The sequence below is a fragment of the Triticum urartu genome, chromosome 5, assembly GCF_003073215.2.
Source record: "Triticum urartu cultivar G1812 chromosome 5, Tu2.1, whole genome shotgun sequence".
In the NCBI taxonomy this organism is placed as follows: Eukaryota; Viridiplantae; Streptophyta; class Magnoliopsida; order Poales; family Poaceae; genus Triticum; species Triticum urartu.
The window spans coordinates 657,136,892-657,145,776 of NC_053026.1; the positions used below are offsets into that span (position 1 = coordinate 657,136,892).

At 47.4% G+C, this 8,885-nt stretch overlaps 2 pseudogenes; both read right to left on the reverse strand.

The window, feature by feature from the left end:
* Positions 1 to 5,429: 5,429 nt before the first annotated feature.
* Positions 5,430 to 5,568, reverse strand: LOC125511850 (annotated as a pseudogene).
* A 2,351-nt stretch (positions 5,569 to 7,919) lies between these two features.
* LOC125506554 lies at positions 7,920 to 8,292 on the reverse strand (annotated as a pseudogene).
* Between the last annotated feature and the right edge of the window lie 593 nt (positions 8,293 to 8,885).

The following is an 8,885-nucleotide window of genomic DNA, read 5'->3' on the forward strand; positions in this document are numbered from 1 at the left end:
AACTGCCCTAATGATGTACCGCCACGTTGTGGGTTGCTACTCTCCGCGTTCCTACCAGGGCATAGGGTGCGTCGCTGCCTCTTGGGGAGTTGGGGTCCTGGCCTTTAGGAACTAGCACAATCAATTGGATTTGGGGAAGAAGATGAAGCACGCCTGAACAGGAGACGGTGAGTTGGCGGCATGTTTCTGGGAGAGAGCGAAGGAAAAGGAAGATGGAGAACGCCAGAACGGGAGCGACGGATTCGTGCGTGACTTGCTCGCTTCTTAATCGGTTGGGCCCGCTTCTCTCGTGTACTATTTTTTTCTAGCAATTTTTTTTCGAGTAATTCTAGGAAATATATGCACTATACATGCACAGGTATGGGCCTCTGCTCGGGCTGGGCCCTAGGCCGTTGCACTCGCCGCCATGGCCCAGGGCCGGCCCTGCCCTGTGGTTGGCCAACATCCTCGACATGGCCGGCGTGTTGGCCTCGGCATCGGGGGATGGCGGCGAGGTGCACCTCCCTGGCGACGCGGCGGAGGTCTAGCGCGATGTCCTTGCCGCTGGTGCCGCACCCGACCACCACCACAGCCTCACCACGGAACGGCTCCGGCGTCCTGTACGAGTGGCTGTGCAATTGCCGGCGCCTCCATTCCCCCATGCCCTGGATGCCGCTCGGGATTCGGGAGCATCGGCTGCGCGTAGTGGCCCGTAGCCACCACAATGGCGTCTAACACGTCCTCACCCCCCTGCGCATCATCAACATCCGTGCCGTTGAGCCGCCGCACGGATCTCACCGCCCACCTGCGTGTTCCCTTGGACGTCGACCTGGCCGTGGGGGCGACGCGCAGGACCCGGGTGTTGAGCCTGACGGCGTCGATGAGTTAAAACGCGTCACAGAAGTCCTGGAGGTAGCAGTGCATCTCGCGGTGGCCGGGGAAATGGCGTGCGTATCGGCCGGCGCGTTTGCTGGGCAGGAATTGGTAGTCAGAAAAGCCGATGGCCTCTCGCCGGCTGATGAGGCGGAGACACGCGTACATACTTGTGTACCATATGCATGGCGTTGACGCACGTACTCAGCTAGTCTCACGGCGCCCTACCTGGCTACAGTCGGCTCGATATAGTGCCCAAAATTGACAAATGGTAGGCTTACACGAAGTGACCCTGCCCCATCCATTTTTGATAAGTAGAGGCCGTGGAATAGCATAGCATTCGTGAGGGAGATAAATTTGGAATGAGAGCAACTTGAGAGTCTTCAACAACATCTCCGCGCCTTCTCACTGTAAAATAACTTGGGAAGCGTAGAACCCTTTTCTCGGGCCGCAGTTTTATTTATACAGATGATGTCGTGGCTTACAAGTAGATCGATCAAGGATTTGATCGAGAGTTTACAGAGAAGGTCGGTAACGAGAGGGAGAAACAGAACAAGAGATAGAATAGGTTTCCAGGAGTTTAAACCTCTAGTCCTATCCTATTACAAAGTATTTCAACACTCCCCCTCAATCTGAACCTAAGGAACACCAAGGTTGAGATTGTGCTTGAACTCCTCGAGCCTTCTCATAGTAAGTGGTTTTGTGAAGCCATCAGCCAATTGATCACCAGTAGGAATAAACTTTATGTCAAGTAACTTACGTGTTACTCTTTCTCTGACAAAATGAAAATCAACTTCGATATGCTTTGTGCGTGCATGAAAAACAGGATTAGCTGAAAGATAGGTTGCACCAAGATTATCACACCATAATCTAGCAGCTCGCGGAGTTTTAACTCCAAGTTCATAAAGCAATGTTTGTATCCACATCACTTCAGCTGTAGCGTTTGCTAGAGCTTTATACTCAGCCTCAGTGCTAGACCTTGAGACTGTAGCCTGTTTTCTTGCACTCCATGATATAAGATTTGTTCCCAGGAACACAACAAATCCACATGTGGACCTTCTATCATCAGCACACCCTGCCCAATCTGCATCAGAGTAGGCAGACACGAGCATAGAGGGAGACTTGACAATTCTTAGACCAAGTTCTCCTGAAACCTGAGATACCTCACAATCCTTTTAACTGCAGTCCAATGAACAGTAGTAGGTGCATGTAAATACTGGCATACTTTATTCACTGAATAAGAGATGTCAGGACGTGTAAGAGTTAAGTATTGCAATGCACCTACAACACTTCTATAGTTCGTTGCATCCTCAGATCCAAGAGCCTCTCCACTATCAATGGTGAGTTTTTCTGAAGTTGAAATAGGTGTACTTACAGGTTTGCAATTTTCCAATCCAACTCTCTTGAGAATGTCATTGACATATTTTTCTTGTGACAGAAGTATACCATCTTTCACCTGTTTAACTTCTATACCAAGAAAGTAATGTAGATCACCCAAATCCTTAAGAGCAAACTCCATCTTTAAATCCTTAAGCAAACAAGTGGTAGCATCTGGACTTGAACTAGCAACAATTATATCATCAACATATACAAGAACAAATATAGTGACATTGCCCTTGTTGTAAAGAAATAATGAAGTATCCGCTTTTGATGGTGTAAACCCAAGTTGTTGTAACTGAGTGCTCAACCTTGAGTACCAGACTCTTGGGGCCTGTTTTAGACCATATAAAGCTTTATCTAACTTGCAAATATAATGAGGTGTGCTAATATTCTCATAACTTGGTGGTTGCCGCATAAAAACCTCTTCTTCCAGAACACCATGAAGAAACGCGTTCTGAACATCTAGCTGCCTTAGGCTCCACCCTCTGGAAACAACAATAGACAGTAAAGTCGAATAGTAGCTGCCTTAACAACCGGACTGAAGGTATCTTCATAATCAATACCAAACCTTTGTTTAAAACCTTTTGCAACTAACCTGGCTTTGTATCTGTCTATACTTCCATCAGACTTTCTTTTAATATTATACACCCATTTGCAATCTATGACATTTCTGCCTTTTTCGGTGGTACTAAATGCCATGTGTTATTTTTTATGAGTGCCTCATATTCATTATCCATAGCTTCTTTTCAATCTTTACTAGCAAGAGCATCAAGCAAATGTGTTGGTTCTCCCATACTAGTAAGAAAAGCACATTTAATTTTATCATACCTTATAGTGCCATCTGTATACTCCTTTGTCTTCAGAATACCGGATTTGGATCGAGTGTGGCGACGTGGAAATTCTTGCGCACGAACTGGTTCACAAACCTGTGTAGTTGTAGGCGCAGAACATCCTGATGTAACTGGCTCCACAGCAGAATCTGTGGCCACAGAAGATCCCGCCATATCTAGCATAGCAGCCGGCTCCTGATCCGATGCACCTGAGATCCGCCTCGAAACTGTTGGTCCATCGAGAGAACGCCTCGTGGGCGACGTGACACCCACGTCAGGCCCCACACTCACGGCTCGGTCGGCCGCTGGCCCATCCCGCGCGGTTGGAGCGCCTGATGATTGGCGCGGGCTCGCGCTGATTGGGCTGGCGGGCCCCGTACGGCTGGGGCTGTCGGCCACCGCTACGCCTGATGCATGCAGCGCGCTGGGATCCGCCTCGGATCGTGCAACTGCCTCGTCTGCCGCAGCAAAATCTCCATCGGATCCAGCGCCGAAGCTATCGCTCGGATCAGCCTGGGATCCCGCGCAGGTTTCGTCTGTATTCCCTTGCATAAAATGACGTCTAGAAACTGCACACTTGTCATCAAAATTAAGATTTTCTTTGGAACTAGTCAAATGATCAGCACTATTTAACTCGCCCCCGTGATCTGAACTAGGGATATAATCAGAGAGAAGTGCAATTTCTGCATGAAGTAAAGCTCCGGCATTTGGATGAAGTTTTGCAAAGGGGAATACTGTTTCATCAAAAACAACATCGCGAGAAATATATATGCGACCAGCAGAAATCTCAAGACACTTGTACCCTTTATGAAGATTACTATAGCCAAGAAAAACACATTGAGTGGAACGAAACTCGAGCTTATGATGATTATATGGACGAAGATTGGGGTAACAAGCACAACCAAAGATTCTTAGAGAATTGTAATCGAGCTTCTGATGAAACAATTTTTCCAAGGGACTAATATTGCCAATAACTTTGGTAGGGAGACGATTGATAAGATAAGTGGCAGCAATAAAGGCTTCATCCAATATTTTAGAGGCATTGATGCATGAGCTAGAAGAGATAAGCCTACTTCAACAATATGGCGATGTTTACGCTCAGCGGAACCATTCTGTTGATGGGCATGAGGACAAGATACATGATGAGCAATACCAATATTGCGAAAGAAAGAGTTGAGTTTCTCATACTCCCCTCCCAGTCACTCTGGACTGCAAGGATTTTTCTGTCAAATTGACGTTCAACGAATTTCTGGAATTCTTGGAAGATAGAAAGAACTTCTGATTTAAACTTAAGCAAATATATCCAAGTGAACTTGCTAAAGTCATCAATAAAACCGACATAATATTTTTTTCTACCAAAAGAATCTCTTGCATGACCCCATACATCACTAAACATAAGTTCCAACGGAGCATGAGACACACTATTTGAGTTAGGATAAGAAAGTTGGTGACTCTTTGCACACTGACAAGCATCACACACAGACTCAATGTTTGAACTAGATGACAATAGAAGATTGTCTTTATTTATAACTTGCTTAACTATGATCGAAGAAGGATGTCCTAATCTTTGATGCCATCTTGCCAAGGAGGGCTTGACAACAGAGTAAACTTGACGACGACGCTTTCGACTAAATGCTCCAGATGTGATGGGGTATAAGCCTCCAATGCATCTACTGTGATGAAGGAGCTCCCTCGTTGCCCGATCCTTTATGAAAAAATACGTGGGATGAGTTTCAAAGAAGACATTATTATCAGCAGTTAAACGAGACATAGATGCAAGGTTTTTGTCGGCTTGTGGAACATGAAGAACATCCTTTAGAACGGGATTACGTTTAAGATTAGGGGAATTAATAGATGCTTGACCAATATGACTAATATCCATACCTCCACAGCTTGCGGTGTGAATCTGATCATTGCCGTAGTACTTCTCCCTCATGGCAAGTTTCTCAAGTTCGTTGGTGACGTGATCAGTAGCACCTGAATCAGCATACCAGATGGTACCATCTCCTCCTTGCTCCCGAATCGCAGCTGCAACAAGACGAGCATCGGGAACATAGTCCTCATCATAACGGTGCCAACAATCCATGACCTCATGGCCTGCCTTTTTGCAGAGTTGACATCGAACACGTCCTTGAGAGGAGGATCCAGAGGGGACGTGGTTGTTGCTGTAGCCGCCCCCTCCAGAACAAGAGGAAGAAGAAGTGTTGTTGTAGCCACCTTCGTTTGGACGCGCCCCTTGGCCATTGCCACGGCCACGCCCGCCGCTGCTGTTCCCGCGACCGCGCCCACGAGCAGACCCGCGACCTCGCGAGGCGGCGTTGGCAGAAGACTGCCGTATGTTGGTTCCGTGAAGAAGATTGAGGCGCGCATCAAAACTTAACAGCTGCGTGTATAGCTCTTGGACGGTGACAGGCTCCACCCACGCAGCAAGGGCCGACACGACCGGGTTGTAGTCGAGGTTGAGGCCGGCCAGAACCTGCGAAACAATTTCCCCGTTTTGCATCGCCACTCCAGTGCACGCGATCTCATCTGTCAGCGACTTGATCTTGACTAGGTACTCTGACATCGTCAAGTTTCCTTTTTTTAGATTGGTGAGCTCAATCCTTGTGTTTATGGCTTGAGCTTGATTTTGGGCAGAAAACATGGCATGGATCGCTGCCCATACCTCTGCCGGCGTCTGAAGGGTGACCACCTGCACAAGGATCTCGCGAGACAAGGAACCCATCAGAAAACCTTGGACTTGCTGTTGTTGTGCATACCAGAGGACGCGGGCGTAGTTCGCAATCTGCTCCTCTTTCCCATCATTGGTGATGGTGAGTGTCTCCGGCGGCGCTTGGCTCTCCGGATCAAGGTGGTGGCCCATCTGCGCGCCCTTGATTTGGGGCAGCACAATAGCCTTCCACATGAGGTAGTTTTGCCTCGTGAGCTTCTCCTGGGTTGGGGGTCCGATGGACATGGGATAGGACGAGCTGGAGGAGGAAGGGGCGAAGGTGGAGGTTGATGAAACGGATGTGGTAAGGGCACTCATGGTGCTGGATTGGGTGGAGGCGGAGGTCATGGCGAAAGTGGCGATGGGTTTCAGAAGTTTACGATGGGGTAGAACTAGATGCGATCCTCTTTCGATCTCTGGGAAGAAGATGCTCTGATTACCATGTAAAATAACTTGGGAAGCGTAGAACCCTTTTTTTGAGCCGCAGTTTTATTTATACAGATGATGCCGTGGCTTACAAGTAGATCGATCAAGAATTTGATCGAGAGTTTACAGAGAAGGTCGGTAACGAGAGGGAGAAACTAAAGAAGAGATAGAATAGGTTTCCAGGAGTTTAAACCTCTAGTCCTATCCTATTACAAAGTATTTCAACACTCACATCATCATCCACAAGATCCGAGACGAAGCGTGGAGTTGTATATATGGTAGCCGAGGCTCAACACTTGTGTGATATTACGCTCGGGAGAGTAGGCTCTCGTTTCGCCTTTGGGCTAGTGACTTTGTTAAAATCCTTGTTAATTAATGAAGGTGTCAAATCTTTTGCCCTAGCCGAGGCTCAACACTTGTGTGATATTACGCTCGGGAGAGTAGGCTCTCGTTTCGCCTTTGGGCTAGTGACTTTGTTAAAATCCTTGTTAATTAATGAAGGTGTCAAATCTTTTGCCCTAGCCGAGGCTCAACACTTGTGTGATATTACGCTCGGGAGAGTAGGCTCTCGTTTCGCCTTTGGGCTAGTGACTTTGTTAAAATCCTTGTTAATTAATGAAGGTGTCAAATCTTTTGCCCTAGCCGAGGCTCAACACTTGTGTGATATTACGCTCGGGAGAGTAGGCTCTCGTTTCGCCTTTGGGCTAGTGACTTTGTTAAAATCCTTGTTAATTAATGAAGGTGTCAAATCTTTTGCCCTAGCCGAGGCTCAACACTTGTGTGATATTACGCTCGGGAGAGTAGGCTCTCGTTTCGCCTTTGGGCTAGTGACTTTGTTAAAATCCTTGTTAATTAATGAAGGTGTCAAATCTTTTGCCCTAGCCGAGGCTCAACACTTGTGTGATATTACGCTCGGGAGAGTAGGCTCTCGTTTCGCCTTTGGGCTAGTGACTTTGTTAAAATCCTTGTTAATTAATGAAGGTGTCAAATCTTTTGCCCTAGCCGAGGCTCAACACTTGTGTGATATTACGCTCGGGAGAGTAGGCTCTCGTTTCGCCTTTGGGCTAGTGACTTTGTTAAAATCCTTGTTAATTAATGAAGGTGTCAAATCTTTTGCCCTAGCCGAGGCTCAACACTTGTGTGATATTACGCTCGGGAGAGTAGGCTCTCGTTTCGCCTTTGGGCTAGTGACTTTGTTAAAATCCTTGTTAATTAATGAAGGTGTCAAATCTTTTGCCCTTTTCAGAAAAGAAGTGCCGGCTTGATTGTATGGAGCTGAACTTGATTGGTGGTTGATAAATGAATTCAACGCACATGAGTACGCGCCACAGTGTTTAAAGCCACACCACACATCGCATATACACACAAGCAATCCCGTCGAAAGCGACAGTAGTAGCAGCAGGCAGTTACTAGCTTGTAGAGCATGTCATGTTAGCTGTTGCAATGTAGGAGTATCAGGCAATCACCAGTGGCTTATTTGTGTCTACAAAACTCGATCGTAGTAATTTTGGTTGAAAAGCTTACAGCAAGTGACCGCGGACAGAGGAAGCAGAGGAGAATGAAGTTAACAAAAGTCGGGTCGTTTTATTCCATCATCATAACCCAACATCTTTTATTTTATTCCATCATCATCCATCGAACAGGAACATGCATGCATGCGGCATGAACGCATCACGCACTCACCAGCTAGGCTAGCTATATTCTCATCTGATGGACGGCGGACGTAGCTATAGCTGAGCCATACATACTCGCTAGGCGGCCTGGCGCCTAGCAGTGCGGGACGGCGAGGCCGCAGGAGACGAGGGTCTCGCGCGCGTGGGGACTGGTGATGTAGCGGCCGAGGGAGGGGTCCTTGGCGTACTGGCAGAAGCACCCCTGCTGCGCGCGCAGGTTGGAGCAGCACGCGCGCACGCGCCGCTCGGCTTGGCACCGGTGGTGATCGCCGGCATGCACACCGTCAGCTGCCCCATCTCGCACGCGGCACGCGCTCCGCCACCACCAGCGGCAGCATCATGGCTGCCAGGAGGACCTCCTTCCTCATCGCCATGGCCGCCGATCTACTCTTCCCTCTCGCTATTGCGGTCGCAGAGGTGTACGTTGTGTGATGGGAATGGAAAAAGATGGTGGTGAGGAGAGGGGTGCTGGAACTCCTCGGGTATTTATAGTTGGCCTGGCCATGCACCGTCCGAATACGCGGCCATAGAGCAGATGGGTGATTAAGGCTGGTCATAGTGAGGAGTAACTTACTCTACTCCCTCGGTCTAGGTGACCAAAGCAGAGAGGAAAACGAGAAAACTTAACCTTTTTGTTAATTAATAGCATTGCATGTAATGAACTAACCACTGTATATCATGTTTGATAGTTTCAAGTCATTGAAAACATGCACGGTCCACATCTTTTATTGATTGATATGTCACAAAACAAGAAACGAGGAGGAAGTTAATGTACCGTGCCTAAGTGTTTTGGGATTATTTGGTTTTTATAAGGTGACTTGCATACCTAAACGAAGGGAGTATAGTGCATAGTATCATAAATTAGTATAATATGTGGTCTCATTTATTGCTATGCATGACACATAGTAGCATCACATTTATATATAACCATCTCGCTTCTTTAATTATCTGTCACATAAACATGTTTGCAAGTCCACCTTCATAATGCAAAGTAACATACTAGTAGTATTATAG